Source organism: Columba livia, unplaced genomic scaffold (genome assembly GCF_036013475.1).
Source record: "Columba livia isolate bColLiv1 breed racing homer unplaced genomic scaffold, bColLiv1.pat.W.v2 Scaffold_141, whole genome shotgun sequence".
Lineage (NCBI taxonomy): Eukaryota > Metazoa > Chordata > Aves > Columbiformes > Columbidae > Columba > Columba livia.
Window position 1 is genome coordinate 504,107 of NW_027043037.1, and position 20,117 is coordinate 524,223.

At 49.6% G+C, this 20,117-nt stretch overlaps 1 protein-coding gene across 1 annotated transcript in view; it reads left to right on the top strand.

The window, feature by feature from the left end:
• The window catches only part of LOC135577821 (cilia- and flagella-associated protein 52-like), an 82,578-nt gene that overhangs the window by 52,283 nt on the left and 10,178 nt on the right, over positions 1-20,117 (top strand). The window lies entirely within an intron of this gene.

Below are 20,117 nucleotides of genomic sequence, written 5' to 3' on the forward strand. Positions count from 1 at the left end.
TGGCCAAACCCTTGTATTTGAAAATAGCCCTATTGGGTTGAGTATTGGAAAGCGGGTTGTGACAGAACAAGGAGAGGATTCAGGAGGCAGTCCCCTGAAGACTACAACTGCTGCCGAGAAGAAAACTTACCCGGCTACTCTGAAGCAACAGAGTAGGCCCAGGGCAAGGCAGAGGGGTATCCTTGTGGGGATTGGCAAGTGCCTCCGAAGACTCCTAAAATAAAGCAGCACCGTTAAGCAGAACAACCCTCAACAAAATGAACCTCCACTGGCTGATTTTCAGCCAACCAGGGGCCGGGTCGCTCTCCCTAATCCTCCTTACCTTACCGGTAATAATAGCAATAAAGCAGGGGAGTTCTCACCAACCTTTTAAATGGACCCTCTATCGATGGGAGGACCAAACGATCATACAACAACAGAGCACATCAGGGTCACCTTCTTTTACTGCAACCTTCTGCCAATTAGTTCAGATTGAGCCATGCCTTAACAAAATGGGGTTTTATATGTGCCCCAGCACAGGGCCCTCGTATTGTAATACCCCAGGACACTATTACTGCGCTTACTGGGGGTGTGAAACGATTGCCTCAAGCTGGCCAATTCCTCCGGCAAATACTGATAAGTTCTTAAAGGTTGGATGGGGACCCGTAGGATGCATTCCTCCTTCGGGAGTCGTGAACCAAGGCCGCCGACTAAAACTCGGTTATCCTCGCAACCGAAACGAGCGGGACAGTGATGGCGAGTATGAATATATATTCCTTAACATAACAAACCCTGAACATAGTGGATGGCTTGTTGGGAAAACCTGGGGAATGCGGTATTATGAACCGGGTGATGATAGGGGAGGCATGTTCTTCATAAAGAAGGAAGAAGTTAAACCGACCCCTCGAGCGATAGGTCCCAATCCAGTAGTAAAATCCCCTCCCCCTCTGGGTAAGGAGACAAGGACAGTAGAGAAGGAGAATATAATAGTAAAAGAGGAAACTGTCACTGAAGCCTTGAAATCTCTGAATACTGAAGCCTCGGAATCTTTGAATCCTCTATGGGAAATTATCCGGGCTACTTATCAAACCCTAAACTATACTCAACCCAACTTAACCAGTAGTTGCTGGTTGTGTTATAATGTTAATCCACCCTTTTATGAAGCTATAGGGGATAATCGTCGGTATACCATAAACAAGGAGTCTGTGCCTATTCAATGTCCTTGGGAAAAGCAGAAAAGAGGGATAACTATGCAACATGGAACTGGGATAGGGACTTGTATAGGTAAAGTACCAAATTCCAAGAGACCACTTTGTGGGAATATCGTACCGAGCCTTAACGAAACCACAGGATATATTATTCCCCCGAATGGAACAAAATGGATATGTTCTAGGACGGGACTTACTCCACGTGTGTCTTTAAAGGTGTTCAACAGTTCCCGAGAGTATTGCATGTTAGTTACCATCATCCCAAGGATATTGTATCATCAAGAAAATGTAATGTATGATATTTGGGATACAGGACTCCATCGTACCAAACGGGAACCCATTACAGCCATTACTATAGCCACGTTGCTAGGGTTAGGGGCAGCCGGAGCAGGAACAGGGAGAGCTTCACTTGTTCAACAAAATCAAGGATTCAATTCCTTGAAGACTGCGATAGATGAGGACCTAGAGAGAATTGAAAACTCCATAACGGCCTTAGAGAGATCTCTAACCTCGCTATCTGAAGTGCTGTGGCAAAACAGGAGAGGGATGGATCTCCTTTTCTTACAGCAAGGTGGGCTATGCGCAGCCTTGAAGGAAGAGTGTTGTTTCTATGCAGATCACACAGGGGTAGTCCGAGACTCGATGGCAAAATTAAGGGAGAGACTGGAACAGAGAAAAAGGGAAAGAGAAGCTGCAAAAGGGTGGTACGAGTCCTGGTTTATTCAGTCCCCGTGGCTAACTACATTGCTATCCACAGTAGCTGGACCCTTGATGATATTATTACTCACCCTAACCTTTGGACCTGTATCCTAAATTGACTTATTGGACTAGTTAAAAACCGTGTAGAGCGGGTACACCTTATGCTGCTACAGAAACATGGAACTGATGAAGAAGCTGAAATGACCTTACTAGCCCGAAAAGCAGTAATTCGATTTGATCAACAAATAAATGAGTAAAAAAAAAAAAAGGGGGGAATTGTAATAAGTGATGGTCAAAATTGTTAATGTTGAACAAATCGAGTAGGATTCAATTATATTATGCATATTGTTGTAAGCAGTAACTGCGCTTGTGCAAGTTTGAGTATGTTTTGTAGAACCTTGTAGTAGTAGTTAAGCCAATGCCTGGATTGCCTGGATGGTGCCACAGGTAACAGGACTCCCGGATGGTGCCACAGGTAACAGGACTCCCGGATGGTGCCACAGACAACAGGACTCCCGGATCGATTTACTGGCCTTATTTATAACAAATGTGATCTGTGTGTGGCGCAGGAGCTTCCCGTCCACTTGCTCCTCCATTGAGTCAGGTGCTGCAAGAGAGGGACAGAGAAAGAAACAGTTAGGACCGGATTAACAACCTCGTCATCCCTGTCCCCAAACCTGCAGGCGGCCTAGGAGGCCTGATCTAAGTTTGGCTCTTCTCCCTCTCTTTGCTGGAATCCTTCACTGCACAAATTTCTGTCATGAACACTCTCTGAACCAACCTGATGTGTTCATAGTTCCCAGCCCAGCGCCCATTACTCAAGGTACCTCAGCATTTCCCTTTGAAACCACACCTGAGTGCCATCCCGTCCTCAGCTACCTCAGCATTGCCCACTGCAGCCTCCCCGACGCCATCTCCTCCCTGAGCTCCCTCAGCCTTTCCCGCCAAAGCCTCCCCGATGTCCCCCCCTCCCTGAGGTCCCTCAGCCTTTCCCGCCAAAGCCTCCCCGATGTCACCCCTCCCTGAGGTCCCTCAGCCTTTCCCGCCAAAACCACCCCGATGTCCCCCCCTCCCTGAGGTCCCTCAGCCTTTCCCGCCAAAGCCTCCCCGATGTCACCCCTCCCTGAGCTCCCTCAGCCTTTCCCGCCCAAGCTCCTTCCGCGCCGTCCCGCCCTCAGGCTCCTCCGCCGCTCCCGCCGCTCCCCCCGTTCCCGGCCCCTCCCCGCGGCAGCGCCGCCCCCGCCCCTCGCGCCCCCTGGCGCCCCCACGGCGGCCCCGGCCCCGCCTGCGCCGCTCCCGACCCGGCGCTGCCCCCTCCCGCTCGCTTTCCTCCCTCTGCCCTGTGGCACCGCGGGCTCCCCCCTCCGCCCCACGGCCCCGCCCGAGCCCCGCGCAGCGCTCAGCCCGGGGCTCCCTTCCCTCACAGCCGCCCGCGTGTTTCCCCCTCGCCCCTTGCCCGGCCCGGCCCGGGGCCGCGCTCTTGCGGCTGGCTGCCCCTCGCCTTCCTCCTGCCGAACCCAGCCCGTCCCTCCCCCTCCAGCCTCCCCCCTCAGCCGGGACCGGGGCGGCCCCGTCCAGTCTCCCCGCTGTCCGCCCGCCCCTCGCTCACCGCCGGCCCCGCCGCTCCTCGCGCGCTGCTCCCGCCGCCGCACCGGCGGCACGCGCTCCTCGGCCCGCGCGCTTCTGCAGCGTGGCCCCGCCCATACCGCGCAGGAGCCAATCCCGTCCGCGCCCGCCACCGGGTCCCGCCCCCCCTCCCGGCCCGGAGCCGCCGGCGGCCGCAGAGCGGCGCTGTCCGCCCGCAGCGCGGCCCCGGCCCCGGCGGGTCAGCGGCAGCGGGGCCGGGAGCGCTCGGGCTGCGCCCGCCCGGGACGGCCCGGGACCGAGGGCTCCGCCGCCCGCCCGGGACGGCCCGGGACCGAGGGCTCCGCCGCTGCAGCCCGTTTCGTGCCGTTTGCACCCCGGCTTACACGGCTGCAGCCTTCCTGCTGCTGCAGCTCACACATCTTTCTTCCTTCTAACCGCACAGCAGGTCACACTCACAAACGTTCCGTGCCCGTTGGCATAAGAATATCTGCAGAAGAATCTACAAACATTACACAGATATACCACCAACCACAGCTTTCTGAGCTTTCAGGTTAAAGTTCCTGTAGATACCCATGTTTCAATCAAACAGACACCACCAGCAGAGCTGCTGCCTCTGCCGTCTTTGCTCAGAAAGCAGTGACAACACCAGAAAACACATTGGCAGCCGGTGCTTTGACCAGTGAAGCTGGGATCTACAAAAGTCTGATTAAACCAAACAGCCTGAGGTCTTTATCAAGCTGCAGATCTGCCAGGAATGCTGAAATGCAAGAGTTTACTCCTGCACTATTCCACAATGGAACAGCCGCTTCATATCAAAAATCATCTCAAAGTTCCAAACCGGTACATTAAAAAGCTGTCACTAGGTATTAGAAGACCACTGCAAGATCTTATTGCTTTTGAGTTAAATCATAATTTTTCAATAAACAAAAAGCCAATTTTTGCAGTCTGTTGCTCATCCTCCTGTTCATTCATTAGCACTGCAGCAATCAGTTGTTATATGACGTGTCAACAGAGGCGATTGAAAAACCCCAAACAAAACTTATTGAAGCCCACGGACCCCCCGCCCTCCCTGCCCCCCTCACCCTGAGCCCCACGATCAGCACCTGGTGCGGGAGAGGAGCACAACTCGACAGACAGAACCTGATATGCGACTGCGGAGAGAAGGAAACACCAAGGGAGTTACAGCTTCCTTAACGTTCCAAATCTGATGTCTGCCAAACCAAAGCTTGCGAGCGGCAGAGGAAAAAGCTGAGATGACTCAATGTGAGTGACAGAGCACAGTTGACTTTATTGGTCCAGGGTACACATATTTATACAGATAACCTAGATAAAGCATTTTAGACACAGCATCCCAGATACAGCATCCCGGATACAGCATCCCAGATACAGATTCTGAGGTACAGCGTCCCGGATACAGCATCCCGTATACTGCATCCAAGATACAGCATCCTAGATACAGAATCCTAGAAACAGCAACCCAGATAAATCACCCCAGATACAACATCCTAAATACAGCATCCAAGATTCAGCATCCTAGATACAGCATCCTAGATACAGCATCAAAGATACAGCATCCCAGATACAGCATCCCAGATACAGCATCCTAGATACAGCATCCCAGACACAGCATCCTACATACAGCATCCCAGATACAGCATCCTAGATACAGCATCCCAGACACAGCATCCTACATACAGCATCCCAGATACAGCATCCTAGATACAGGATACCAGATACAGCATCCCAGATACAGCATCATAGATACATCATCCAAGATACAGCATCCCAGATACAGCATCCCAGATACAGCATCCTAGATACAGCATCCTAGATAGAGCATCGCAGATATAGGACACCCAATACAGAATCCCAGATACAGCATCCCAGATACAGCATCCCAGATACAGGATCCTAGATACAGCATCCCAGATACAGCATCCTACATACAGCATCCCAGATACAGGATCCCCAATACAGAATCCCAGATACAGCATCCTAGATACAACATCCCAGATACAGAATCCCAGATACAGCATCCCAGATACAGCATCATAGATACAGCATCCCAGATACAGGATCATAGACACAGCATCCTAGATACAGCATCCGAGATACAGCATCCCAGATACAGCATCCCAGATACCGCACCCCAGGTACAGCATCCCAGATACAGCATCCCAGATACAGCACCCTAGATACAGCATCCCAGATACAGCATCCCAGATACAGCATCCTAGATACAGAATCCCATATACAGCATCCCAGTTACAGCATCCCAGATACACCATCCTAGATACAGCATCCCAGATACAGCATTCTAGGTACAGCATCATAGATACAGCATCCTAGATACAGCATCCCAGATACAGCATCCCAGATACAGCATCCTAGATACAGCAGCCTAGATACAGCATCCCAGATACAGCATCCCAGATACAGCATCCCAGATACAGCATCATAGATACAACTTCATAGATATTGCATCCTAGATACAGCATCCTAGATACAGCATGCCAGGTACACCATCCTAGATACAGCATCTCAGATACAGCATCCTAGATACAGCATCATAGATACAGCATCATAGATACAGCAACACAAATACAGGATCCCCAATACAGAATCCCAGATACAGCATCCTAGATACAGCATCCTAGATACAGCATCCCAGATACAGCATCCCAGATACAGCATCCCAGATACATCTTCCCAGATACAGCTTCCGAGATACAGCATCCGAGATACAGCATCCGAGATACAGCATCGAAGATACAGCATCACAGATACAGAATCCCAGATAAAGCATCCCAGATACAGCTCCCCAGATAGACCATCCCAGATACAGCATCCTAAATACAGCATCCTAGATATAGCATCCCAGATACAGGATCCCCAATACAGAATCCCAGATACAGCATCCTAGATACAGCATACCAGATACAGCATCCTAGATACAGCATACCAGATACAGAATCCCAGATACAGCATCCCAGATACAGAATCATAGACAGAGCATCCTATATACAGCATCCTAGATACAGCATCCCAGATACAGCATCCTAGATACAGCATCATAGATACCAGCATCTCAGATACTGCATCCCAGATACAGCATCCCAGATACAGCATCCCAGGTACAGCATCATAGATACTGCATCCCAGATACAGCATCCTAGATACAGCATCCTAGATACAGCATCCCAGATACAGCATCACAGATACAGCATCATAGATATTGCATCCTAGATACAGCATCCCAGATACAGGATCACCGATACAGCATCTCACATACAGGATCCCCGATACAATATCCCAGATACAACATCCTATATGTAGCATCCCAGATACAGCATCATAGATACAGGTTCCAGTATAAGTTGGGAAATTACATATTAGAGAGCAGTGTAGGGGAAAGGGACCTGGGGGTCCTGGTGGACAACAGGATGACCATGAGCCAGCACTGTGCCCTTGTGGCCAGGAAGGCCAATGGCATCCTGGGGTGTATTACAAGGGGAGTGGCTAGTAGATCGAGAGAGGTTCTCCTTCCCCTCTACTCCGCCCTGGCGAGACCCCATCTGGAATATTGTGTCCAGTTCTGGGCCCCTCAGTTCCAGAAGGACAGGGAACTGCTGGAGAGGGTCCAGTGTAGGGCAACGAAGATGATTAAGGGAGTGGAGCACCTCCCTTATGAAGAAAGGCTGAGGGAGCTGGGGCTCTTTAGTTTGGAGAAGAGGAGACTAAGGGGGGACCTCATTAATGTTTATAAATATATAAAGGGTGAGTACCATGAGGATGGAGCCAGGCTCTTCTCGGTGGCCAACAATGATAGGACAAGGGGTAATGGGATCAAGCTGGAACACAAGAGGCTCCGCTTAAATTTGAGAAAAAACTTCTTCTCAGTGAGGGTGACTAAACAAGGTTGCCCAAGGGGGTGTGGAGTCTCCTTCTCTGCAGACATTCAAAAGCCGCCTGGACATGTTCCTGTGCAACCTCACCTGGGCGTTCCTGCTCCATGGGGGGATTGGACTGGATGATCTTCTGAGGTCCCTTCCCATCCCAAACATACTGTGATACTGTGATACTGTGATACTGTGATGGTGCCACAGATAACAGGACTCCCGGGTGGTGCCACAGATGACAGAACTCCCGGATGGTGCCACAGATGACAGGACTCCCGGATGGTGCCACAGATAACAAAGTTCCAGAGACGGAAATTCCCAGCATGTGAACGAGCGTATAACATATATAAGCACACACGAAAAGTTGAGTGGTGTGCCTGTTGGCGGAACTGAGCTTCCCCCGGTCACCCAGCGCTGTTTTGCCTAATTACCGCTTGCTAAAAAAAATCGATTGATTGACTCAGAATCGATTTATTGGCTCTTATTTATAACAAATGTGATCTGTGTGTGGCGCAGGAGCTTCCCGTCCACTTGCTCCTCCATTCAGTCAGGTGCTGCAAGAGAGGGACAGAGAAAGAAACAGTTAGGACCGGATTAACAACCTCGTCATCCCTGTCCCCAAACCTGCAGGCCTAGGAGGCCTGATCTAAGTTTGGCTCTTCTCCTCTCTTTGCTGGAATCCTTCACTGCACAAATTTCTGTCATGAACACTCTCTGAACCAACCCGATGTGTTCCTAGTTCCCAGCCCAGCGTCCATTCCTCAAGGTACCTCAGCATTTCCCTTTGAAACCACACCTGAGTGCCATCCCGTCCTGAGCTACCTCAGCATTGCCCACTGCAGCCTCCCCGACGCCATCTCCTCCCTGAGCTCCCTCAGCCTTTCCCGCCAAAGCCTCCCCGATGTCACCCCCTCCCTGAGGTCCCTCAGCCTTTCCCGCCAAAGCCTCCCCGATGTCCCCCCTCCCTGAGGTACCTCAGCCTTTCCCGCCAAAGCCTCCCCGATGTCACCCCCTCCCTGAGCTCCCTCAGCCTTTCCCGCCCAAGGGGATCCTGTATTTGGGTTGCTGTATCTATGATGCTGTATCTAGGATGCTGTATCTGAGATGCTGTATCTAGGATGGTGTATCTGGCATGCTGTACCTAGGATGCTGTATCTGAGATTCTGTATCTGGTATTCTGTATCTGGGATGATGCATCTACGATGATCAGGTGACTCACCTGGTGGATGAGGGGAAAGCTGTGGATGTGGTCTATCTGGACTTCAGCAAGGCCTTTGACACTGTCTCCCATAATATACTCTTGCAAAAGCTGGTAGCCCATGGCTTGGACAAGTGTACTCTACGCTGGGTTAAGAACTGGCTGGAGGGCCGGGCCCAGAGAGTGCTGGTGAATGGGGCTGCATCCAGCTGGCGTCCAGTCACTAGTGGTGTTCCCCAGGGGTCAGTGTTGGGTCCAGTCCTGTTTAACATCTTTATTGATGATTTAGATGAGGGGATTGAGACCATCATCAGCAAATTTGCTGATGACACCAAGTTGGGAGGGAGTGTTGACCTGCTGGAAGGCAGGAGGGCTCTGCAGAGGGATCTGGATAGACTGGAAAAATGGGCTGATTCCAATGGCATGAAGTTCAATAAGGCCAAATGCCGGGTGCTGCACTTTGGTCACAACAACCCCCTGCAGCGCTACAGGCTGGGCGCAGAGTGGCTGGAGAGCAGTCAGACAGAAAGGGACCTGGGGGTGCTAATTGACAGGAAGCTCAACATGAGCCAACAGTGTGCCCAGGTGGCCAAGAAGGCCAACGGTATCCTGTCCTGTATCAAAAACAGCGTGGTCAGCAGGACAAGGGCAGTGATCCTTCCCCTGTACTCTGCATTGGTGAGGCCACACCTGGAGTGTTGTGTTCAGTTCTGGGCCCCTCAGCTCAGGAAAGACATTGAAGTGCTGGAGCGGGTCCAGAGAAGAGCAACACGACTGGTGAAGGGACTTGAACATAAGACCTATGAGGAGAGGCTGAGGGAGCTGGGGTTGTTTAGTCTAGAGAAGAGGAGGCTTAGAGGTGACCTCATCACTCTCTAGAACTACCTGAAGGGAAGTTATAGCCAGGTGGGGATTGGTCTCTTCTCCCAGGCAGTTAGCAATAGGACAAGGGGGCATGGGCTTAAACTCTACCAGGGGAAATTTAGGCTGGATATTAGAAAGAAATTCTTTACAGAGAGAGTGATCAGGCATTGGAATGGCCTGCCCAGGGAGGTAGTGGACTCGCCGTCCCTGGAGGTTTTTAAACTGAGATTGGACATGGCACTTAGTGCCATGATCTAGTAAACGGACTAGAGTTGGACCAAGGGTTGGACTCGATGATCTCTGAGGTCTCTTCCAACCCAGTCGATTCTGTGATTCTGTGATTCTGTGTGATGCTGTATCTGGGATGCTGTGTCTGCGGTGCTGTATCTGGGATGCTGTATATGGGATGCTGTATCTAGGATGCAGTACCTAGGACGCTGTATCTGGGATTCTGAATCTGAGATGCTGTATCTAGGATGCTGTATCTGGGATGCTGTATCTGGGATGCTGTATCTAGGATGCTGTATTTGGGATGCTGTATCTAGGATGCTGTATCTAGGATGCTGTATCTAGGATGCTGTATGTAGGATGCTGTATCTAGGATGCTGTATCAGGGATGCTGTATCTGGGATGCTGTATCTGGGATGCTCTATCTACGATGCTGTATCTAGCATGCTGTATCTGAGATTCTGTATCTGGGATTCTGTATCTGGGATTCTGTATCTGGGATGCTCTATCTATGATGCTGTATCTGGGATGCTGTATCTAGGATGCTGTATCTGGGATGCTGTATCTAGGATGCTGTATCTAGGACGCTGTATCTAGGATGCTGTATCTGAGATTCTGTATCTGGGATTCTGTATCTGGGATGATGCATCTATGATGCTGTATCTGGGATGCTGTATCTAGGATGCTGTATCTGGGATGCTGTATCTAGGATGCTGTATGTAGGACGCTGTATCTAGGATGCTGTATCTGGGATGGTCTATCTACGATGCTGTATCTAGCATGCTGTATCTGAGATTCTGTATCTGGGATTCTGTATCTGGGATGCTCTATCTAGGATGCTGCATCTGGGATGCTGTATCTATGGTGCTGTATCTGGGGTGCTGTATCTGGGATGCTGTATGTAGAATACTGTTTCTAGGATGCTGTATCTATGATGCTGTGTCTGCGGTGCTGTATCTGGGATTCTGTATCTGGGATGCTGTATCTAGGATGCTGTATCTGAGATGATGTATCTGGGATGCTGTATTTAGGATAATGTATCTGGGATTATGTATTGGGGATCCTGTATCTGGGATGCTATATATAGGATGCTGTATCTAGGATGCTGTACCTATGATGCTGTATCTGGGGTGCTGTATCTGGGATGCTGTATGTAGAATACTGTTTCTAGGATGCTGTATCTATGATGCTGTGTCTGCGGTGCTGTATCTGGGATGCTGTATATGGGATGCTGTATCTAGGATGCAGTATCTAGGATGCTGTATCTGGGATGATGTATCTAGGATGCTGTATCTGGGATTCTGTATCTGGGATGCTGTATCTGGGATGCTGTATCTGGGATGCTGTATCTAGGATGTTGTATCTGGGATGCTGTATCTAGGATGCTGTATATATGATGCTTTATTTCGGGTGCTGTATCTAGGATGCTGTATCTGGGATGCTGTATCCAGGATGCTGTATCTGGGATGCTGTATCTGGGATGCTGTATCTAGGATGCTGTATCTGGGATATTGTATCTAGGATGCTGTATATAGGACGCTGTATCTAAGATGCTTTATCTGGGATGCTGTATCTGGGATGCTGTATCTGGGATGCTGTATCTCGGATGCTGTATCTAGGATGCTGTATCTGGGATGCTGTATCTGCGCTGCTGTATCTAGGATGCTTTATCTAAGATGCTGTATCTAGGATGCTGTATCTAGGATGCTGTATCTAGGATGCTGTATCTGAGATGCTGTATCTGGGATGCTGTATCTAGGATACTGTATCTGGAATGCTGTATCTGGGATGCTATATCTAGGATGCTGTATCTGGGATGCTGTATCTAGGATGCTGTATCTGGGATATTGTATCTAGGATGCTGTATCTAGGATGCTGTATCTGGGATGCTGTACCTGGGATGCTTTATCTGGGGTGCTGTGTCTATGATGCTGTATCTGGGATGCTGTATCTGGGATGCTGTATCTGGGATGCTGTATCTCGGATATTGTATCTAGGATGCAGTATCTAGAATGCTGTATCTGGGATGCATTATCTGGGATGATGTATCTGGGATGCTGTATCTGGGATGCCGTATCTGGGTGCTATATCTGGGATGCTTTATCTAGGATACTGTATATATGATGCTGTTTCTAGAATGCTGTATCTGGGATGCTGTATCTATGATGCTGTATCTGGGATGCTGTATCTGGGATGCTGTATGTAGGATGCTGTATCTATGATGCTGTATCTGAGATGCTGTATCTGGGATGCTGTATCTAGGATGCTGTATCTAGGATGCTGTATCTGGGATTCTGTATCTAGGATGCTGTATCTAGGATGCTGTATCTAGGATGCTGTATGTGGAATGCTGTATCTAGGATGCTGTATCTGGGATATTGTATCTAGGATGCTGTGTCTAGGAATCTGTATCTGGGATGCTTTATCTGGGATGCAGTATCTGGGATGCTGTATCTGGGATATTGTATCTAGGATGCTGTATGTAGGATGCTGTATCTTGGATGCTCCATCTAGGATGCTGTATCTGGAATGCTGTATCTGGGATGCTGTATCTAGGATGTTGTATCTGGGATTCTGTATCTAGTAAGCTGTATACGGGATGCTGTATCTGGGATGCTGTATCTAAGATGCTTTATCTAGGTTATCTGTATAAATATGTGTACTCTGGACCAATAAAGTCAACTATGCTCTGTCACTCACATTGAGTGACAGCTTTTTCCTTCCCCGCTCGCAATCTTTGGTTTGGAAGACATCAGATTTGGAACGTTAATGCAGCTGTAACTCCCTTGGTGTTTCCTTCTCCCCGCAGTCGCATTTCTGGTTCTGTCTGTCGAGTTCTGGTCCTCTCCCGCATCAGGTGAGAGCCTGTCCCGGGTTGGCCAGAGAGGTGGTGGCTGAACCATCCCTGGAGACATCCCAGGCCAGGCTGGACGGGGCTCTGAGCACCCTGAGCTGCTGAAGATGTCCCTGCTCATGGCAGGGGGGCACTGGGGAGCTGGGAAGGTCCCTCCAACCCAAGCTGTTCTGTGATTCTGTATGATTTGAGTCGTGCTCCGCAGAAGGAATCTGATAAATCCACGTAGCCTTGCTTCAGGAGCAGGGGATGTAAACTGCAATTCCACACTTTGGTGACAAGTTTTTTCTTGGGTAGAATCTCTACAAAGTTACTTCTGTTGTGTGTCCTGGTAGGAACAGACTGCAGGACAATAGGCTTTGTCTTGCTTTTGTTTTTTAGTAACTGACTTCCAAGCAGTGTCAAAAAGCGACGCTGTTTCAAGGCTTTCTTCTCCTGCAGGGTGATGGTGTGGGACGTCAGTAAGAGAGAGGCTGTGTGCGGGAGCCCGGCCTCGCCGCGCAGCGCCGGCAATGCCAACGTCGTCATGTGCTCCAGCTGCAGGGACGAGGTGTTTGTCACTGCTGGAAAGTAAGGGTTTGTTGAGAGGAACGAGCAGAGCGAGAGAACCCCTGGCCCTATTTCCTTTGACAAAGAGTCTTTGTTTAACTACAGGGAAACTTAAGCAACTGTGTGCTTGTGTTGTTTCTTTTTACTCTGAACGGACTCATGAATACCCGTCAGGTTGTAGCTTTAAGGCATTCCTGCTTGTTCTCCATGTAACAATGTTTTCAGAGCAGCACACAGGGGCCCACGTGCGTCCCTTCTGCTCCTGATAGCAGGATTTTGTACTCAGCATTCCCCGTGCGGTGTTTAACATATTTAGTTGCCAGTGTTTACACAAGAAAAGCAGTCAATGAGTGCCCCTGAACAATGGCTAATTAATGTTGAAACAATGATGTCTTGCCGGTCGTTGGATGATCTCCTGTCCTCACCAGATGTGATGTACAGTTGGTCACTGGCTTGTAACAAAAGTTGTACAAAACGTCGCGTTTTGCAAGGATTTGCGGCAGCGCCCATATATCCAGGCTGACGTTTAAACGCGTTGAGGGCCTGCACCTCCCTGTACATCAGGGACGGCTTTGGATGCTCTTGGCTGCACTCGCACTTATGAGTGCTCGCCTTTGCAATTTTAGCACTTTGGTAAATGTAAGGGTGACTCTGCTGAAAGATATGACATCGTCTCTGACATCGTCAATTAAATTGCACTAGAAAAGAGTTGAAAGTGTCCTCACATATGTTTTTGCTGAAGCCTTAAGATTTTTGATTTACCCGGAAAAAGTTTCCATAAGAGACTTCTCTGATATTGTTCTTTTTCTCCGTATTGAAAGATCAGAATAATGGAGCCTTGTGAAGGCTTTTTACTTCTTGTAGTACTGAAAAAACTTGGAGGTTTCTGCATCTGTGGATTTGATCCCACTCTATTTGTTCTTCTAGTTTCACCATTCGAGTGTGGGAACTCGACACAGCAACTAAAACAATCCATCCATCTGAATGCTACGCGGGGCAACTGAGAGGAATCAGCGTGTGTGTTCAGGTACGTTTCAGCCAAGATGACTTTGCTAAACTAAGAAACTCTGTACAGACTAGAGAAAACCCACGAGTTTCTCTAACAATGCTGGAAATGTTGGTCCCAAGCGCGTGACGGCAGTGAAGTTCCTCAGCATTGGCCATGGCAGTTGATCTCCCACGGCCTCTGGGAAAGAGTGTTCTGGATGCTCCTCAAGAGAAGCAGCACGTCTTACGGTCACGGGCTCCGGCACCCGTATTTTTATGCTTCCAAATATGATCTAGATTTGGTTAGAAAGTGTCTGGCGTTCAGCAGTGTTCTGGATCTGTGCGTGTGATGGAACAGAAACATTGGCTGGGTTCCCCCAGGTGAACTCTTGGCAATCCACTGAACTAAAGCTGTTGATGCAGCCCAGTGTCAGGCGTGGGACACGGGTCTCAGGATCCAGACCGTGATCTCTTTTTCTTTATGCTTTCTTACATATGACAGACGATGATGGTGATTTTCATCTTGGCACGACGAGTGGAGATGTCCTGAAAGTGAACACAAGCAGCAAGGTGGTGACTGCCTGTGGGCCCCAGAAGAAGAAGTTGAGCATGGTGAGTAGCAGCTCTGTGACTCCAATTCTGTCCTTGTCCTGCTCTTTGTCAGTGACTGAAGGTAGAGCAACCTGCGGGAGAACCATCACAAAGCGGATTCTCAGACTAACGCTTTTCCTGCGCTGTCAGTTCCTTGTGTCTCGGTCTTGATGCTGAAGGCTGAGCCCATTGTCCCGCCTTCGTTGAGCTTCATTTGGCTCAGAATTTGGGTTTTACTTGAATCTCGTGTGTCATCCCACAAACTCTTGTACAATTAATCTGGTAAACGTCATAGAAAGTGAAAAGCAGTAATAAAAATGGAGTAGTTCCTGACTTTTTTGCTTCTTTTAAGAAGATAGGAGCTGGAGTGAGACAGGGGACGTTCCTGGGAAGGCTGGTGGAAGCGCTTGTTTGAGAGGCTTTCCCGCACTTACTGCTGTAAGGTCCTATAGTCAGATCTCACAAATGTGTTAAACTGTCTGGACTGAACTTTTCTTTTTGTGTTTGTTCCCCATCCCATTCCCCCACTTCCCTTCGTCTTTTTGCTGTTCTGATTCTGCCACTGATGAGGCAGAGATCTTACTGAAAAAGGCAGTATAAATCATGTAATTCAAGAGTTTATTGTAACGCGTATGCACAATTTGGACAAAACAAGGTTGCACAGGGTACATTGATTCTATTGCTTTTTAACTTCTGAGTTCTTGACTTCATAACCCCAAGGGTTTTTTTAACTGAGCTTTTTTTTGTCTCTAATTGGGACTCGTGGGTCTGAGCATCCTCAAACAGGAGTTATCTCCTGAATAAGGAGCTTCTGACCTGTGGTCGTACAAGAATTCTGCATGCAGGCAGCTGTAATGATAAAACAATCGGCACCAGCTAGAACACTTGTTGTTGATTTCTCGTTATTTGGTGCTAGAAAAGGCTTCTTGTAGCGTCTCGGTCTATCCCTTGCCTAAGCTGGGATGTGTTTTGCGACTGCGTTAGCAGCACGCCCAGCAGCGAGCAGCAGGGGCAGCGCTGCCGCGGGAGGGCCGGCTGTGCTGGTGGGGATGCCGCGGGGCCGCTGTCCTGCGGGGCAGCAGATCTGCTCTGAGAGCAGCACAAGCCCACAGGGGCTGTAAGAGCAGTTCAGCAGTCAGCCCCAAAGAAAACGCTCCCCTGGGCTTGTTTCTCTCAACCTCCTGAACTTTGCTTGGACAGGTGCATCCAAACCATGTACGTGCCCGTTCCAGATGAAATATTTGTTGCGTTACAAATGCAGGCCCATGTCTCCGGGATAACTTGGACCCACTGAATCCTTTGAAATACAGTTCAATGTTGATCTGTTCCAGAAGGGTGGAGAAGTTATTACTTGTTTTTCCCACTTATATTGTAGGAATGCACGTAGTTTTTTTCTGTGTCCCTCTTAAAGGACAGGAATGGATGTGTTTTGTTTTCCTGCTGGCAATGGTAAGTTCGCTGCAGGTGTGTCCCCGTGTGGGGACACCCGCACTGGCCGCGGTTGAGCCCCTTGTCCGGCTGCCCCCCTGCAGGGCTTTGCGTCCACGCAGGACCCGTGGCTGCTCTGTGCTGTCTCTTAGGCCAAGGTCTTGGTGACTGTCACCTCCCCTTGCAATGCCTGCGTGCTTTGAGTCCTTCTCCATCTCGCAGCACGTGCACCTCGCCCAGAGCCCCTGGTTGAAGCCACCCGAGGGCCTGAACTCCCGTGTCCTCAGGGCTGAGGGAAAGGTGCCAAATGCACTTGAAACAAAACTTCACCAAAAATACACTTCTGAGAGCACTGCTAAAGAAGCCGTCAGGCAGGGTCACGAGCAGGATGCTGTGCCGTTTGGGGGTCCAAAAGAAAAAGCCAAGGCTCAAAGCCAGAGCACAGTCCAGTGCGTACTGTGAGGGGTTTTATCGTAAGGCAGATCCATAGGAACGGCAGTTTGTGGCAGAGACCTTTGGAGCATCATGAGCTTCAGCTGACATGGCTTCTGAGAGTGAAAAGCTGAGGGAAAACAGGCCCCTTGACTGTGCAAGAGGCTGACAAGGTGTTGAGGAGAAGGGAAGATCCAGAAGTGGGTCTCATCACAGCCGCCTGCCAGCCTTGTGGACGAGCCCTGAGCTGGTAGGCGCTAATCTGGCTTCAGCTTGGGTTTGTTACTGTCATGTGGTGGCAGCTTCTTAGGATGTGGCACTGGTCGTTGGGGGAGCCGGGAGAGAAAAGGAGACATTCCCGTTGGATGGAAATAGCGAGGAGTCCTCCCAGTCTCCTCCTTTCCCCTCCCGCTTCAAACAGGCGTTCCTGTTCACAGGCTTTTCGGTCAGACGCGCTCAGCCCCGTCACCCCTTCTCCTCTTGCTCTCTCCCTCGCTCTTCCCAATGCGCTTCCCTTGTGCCCGAGGAGGGGAATTCACCAGGGCAAACCCGTGTTGCTGCCGTCACTGGGAAGGCGCTGGGACGTTTTTCTCTGCAGTTACTGTCAGTGCCTCGGCCACAGATCCCCTCTCATACTTTCCAGCTCTCTTTCCCAGCTCCGTGCTGTGATTCCCTTTCCGCCCACCCCCTGCACATCTCTGCACACAAATCACGCCTTGTCACTAGACTGTCAACAAGTGCTCGCTGGACACACGTAGGATCTCATGTTTTATGGCAGAAATTTCCAGTTGTAGCCTCACCTCCAGTGCCGAAAGAGGTATTTTGCAGATGTTTTTTCGAGTCAAAACCACAGCGTTTATCAAAACAAAACTATTTGCATCCTTGTTTCCACACAATTTAGTCCATCCCGTTGCTAACCAAGACATCTTGTGTGTCTTTCTTGAAAATGTACCTTGCATTAGCACTTGTACCAAAACTTCTCCCCTCCGGAGCCACGCATTGCAATGCTGTCTGTGTTTGAGAACAAACCTCTGCAACCCATGTTCACCAGTTGCACCGGGGAATTACGATCCGGTGGCAAAGCATGAAACTGCAAACCTGGAGTCCACAGCCACCCCACGCCGAGCACATCTGTAAAGGGTTTAGATACTGCGGGGTGAGGAGGCGATTCTGTTGAAAACAAGGTGGGGCACCCTTAAAGGAACTTTGCCTTTAGATACATAAGAACGTGTTGATTGTATAGACACGATCTGAAGATTTCTTGGTTTCTGTTTTGAAGAGGAGTGGCAAAAGAGTTTGTTATGATGAAGCAACTTGTTTTCCATCTACCTGGAATGAAGTTTAAGTGCCTGTCTCTAAGGTGTATAAAGACTGGAATAAACAGCAGCATTAATTTTGCTCCCTGCCGCGGGCCTGAGGAGCTGTAAGGCACCCGTTGGAATGTGAAGAGGGATGTACAATTGCAAACGCATGTTCAGAAGTAGTTGGAGTGATTTGCATTGTAAAAAGAAATAAATATCGACAGGAGATGCGCTGGAAGAGTTCACAGAGCGCTCGAGAACTTTGCAAGAGATCCGAGTGGGACAAAGAGCAGGAATCCCTGCAGGAAGGGACCGGGCAGGCTGCAGGTCTGATGGGGTTTTTATTTATAGTCGTACTTGAAAGCGCTGGTTTCTTTGGGTGAGCAGTCAATAATGAATGGAGATATTTTTAACCTCCTACGTTAGACTCTGCATTTCACCTACAAGAGCACTGGCAGCTGTAATCAGATAAACTCCGTAGTCATAGGTTGCATTTGTAATGCTGCCACCTGCCATAACGCTGAACCCAAAGGGCGTCTGAGGTGGAAGATTTTACAGGCAAAACCGCAGACCAGGAGCTCAGCAGCCAGGTGATGGGCCCGTGATAACAGGGGACTCGCCAAACACTGCCAGCGCCTCGGAGGAAGTTTCCAGAAGCATTGCTCAGAAACCGCTCTGCTTGTGGATCGTCTTTCTAATGCAAAAGAATCCCTTTGTTCTTGTGCGTTTGCTGAGAATATTTGCACGAAACCCGGCGCCGCTGCTGCTGTGAGAATGTGGCAGAAGATCCTCTCCGCAGGTCGTGTTTGTCACCCATCAGGAGACTGCGGATGTGCTGCTGCTGGAGCCGGCGAACGGGGAACTCAGTGCTGGTGAATCACAGAGCGGGAGAGTGTGTGTCAGGTTCTTTTCTGCAGCCCATGGTTATTTGATCCTCAAGTTAAATCGTCTTTAAGCCGATGCGTAGGTAGGTGTGAGGCTGCCTGCATTGCCAGCGCTGGAATGCACAGTAACGCTTATGGTGATTTGGGTTTTTTTCCTTTAAAACGTATAAGCAAGCCTTTAAAAACAACCAATTGCTTCTATTTGCGTGGATAATCGAAGCAAAGGAATTTTCCCAGATTCATCAGACCTCGCCTGTGGCTTTTTCCGTGTCCTTTCTGGGTCTAAACAGCTCAGATGTCCATTTTGTTTTCTCTTCTTTCTTCACTTCTTCTCTCTCCTTCCTTAGACCTTCAGTCCTTTCCGCGAACAAAACCAACACTTTGTGGCTTTGGTTTTTCTAAACCCTCTGAAGGTGTTAAATGCTGAACATTTCCCGGGCTTAGGCCAGATTAATGCTTGAGAAGCACAGGAAGGCTGGGATGCTGCTTAGATGTCAGACTTTGAATCCTAAAGCAGCGACATCTGTGTGTGTCCCCCAGTCACAAGTCAAGCCCACGACAGGGGTTTCTTCCTGGGGAATAAATACAGAATTACTCTGAGTCGCCTCTTGGTCGCTCTTTGAGAATTGACTTCTTGGTGCTTTCACAACACTAAATGCTGGAGCTGGGCATTGTTTTTCCCCGAAGAGCCACCACCAAACAGAAATTGTTGTTTTCCCATAATGGCTCGGGCTTAAAGGAGAAACAATCTGAACGTTGCGAACCTGCTGGTGGGATCCCAAGGGCTGGCAATGGTGCTTATGAACCTGGGAGCGGCAAATGCTGCTGGAGTCTGGACTGTGACTTACGGTGTCAGTCCAACGGCTCCTGCCCGTCCCTGCGGGTCTGTCTGGGCGGAACAGCCGCCGGCCACAGGTTCTGCAGGCGCCTCTGGGACGGGAACTTCGTTTTCAGTTCCAGTTTGGTGGCATAAAGCTCCTTTATTTCATGGTTTTGTCCTTTCCATTTCACTCATGCAGAAGTTCGCCCAAGCTCGTAGGGATATTTTCCCAAGTTAGAATATCAGGAGAGTCCAGCGTAGGGCAACAAAGATGCTGAAGGGAGTGGAGCACCTCCCTTATGAAGAAAGGCGGAGGGAGCTGGGTCTCTCTAGTTTGGAGAAGAGGAGGCTAAGGGGGGACCTTATTAATGTCTATAAATATATAAAAGGTGAGTGCCGTGAGGATAGAGCCAGGCTCTTCTCAGTGGCAAACAATGACAGGACAAGGGGTAATGGGACCAAGCTGTAACACAAGAGGTTCCACTTAAATTTGAGAAGAAACTTCTTCTCAGTGAGGGTGCCAGAGCACTGAACAGGCTGCCCAGGGGGGTGTGGAGTCTCCTTCCCTGGAGACATTCAAAACCCGCCTGGACATGTTCCTGTGCGACC